This window comes from Arachis duranensis, chromosome 10 (genome assembly GCF_000817695.3).
Source record: "Arachis duranensis cultivar V14167 chromosome 10, aradu.V14167.gnm2.J7QH, whole genome shotgun sequence".
In the NCBI taxonomy this organism is placed as follows: domain Eukaryota; kingdom Viridiplantae; phylum Streptophyta; class Magnoliopsida; order Fabales; family Fabaceae; genus Arachis; species Arachis duranensis.
Genome location: NC_029781.3, coordinates 76,420,275 through 76,420,932, shown reverse-complemented (window position 1 = coordinate 76,420,932; position 658 = coordinate 76,420,275).

Here is a 658-nt window from a genome sequence, read left to right as displayed (position 1 = left end):
TGCTCAAAACTGAGACTTGAGTGATTCTCAGTAAAGGTCCAGCTAAAGACAGTAAAGAAGCGCTTGCTGGGAGGCAACCCATTCATTAGGAGGTTATATGATTTGTTCTTACAGAGGCAAGTATCAAAAATGAAGGAATTCACAGAGTTACAGAAGGATTCAGCTCAAAAAGCAGAGAAAAAGAGCTTACTGGCAAAAAAACGCCAGTAAGGGGCATTTTGGGCGTTAAACGCCAGAATGGGTATCATTCTGGGCGTTTTACCCATTCTGGCGTTTAACGCCAGGAATGGTGCCATTTTGGGCGTTAAACGCCAGAATGGGCACCATTCTGGGCATTTAACGCCAGGTGTGCAGCATCCTAGGCGTTTAGCAAAACGCCCAGTGATAAAGAAATTCTGGCGTTTAACACCAGCCAGGGCTCCTGGCTGGGCGTTAAACGCCAGAATGAGTGCCATTCTGGGCGTTTAACGCCAGAAAGTTGAGGGGAGCAAGATTTTGTTTTCAAATCAAATTTTTTTTCAAACTTTCCTTTTCTTACCCATACTTTTCTACAAAAACACATTTCAATCTCTCATCATTCACTTTCAAATTTTCAAAAATCTAAAATCATTCTTCAAATCTCTCAAATCAATCCCAAATTTTGTTCAAAAACTCACTC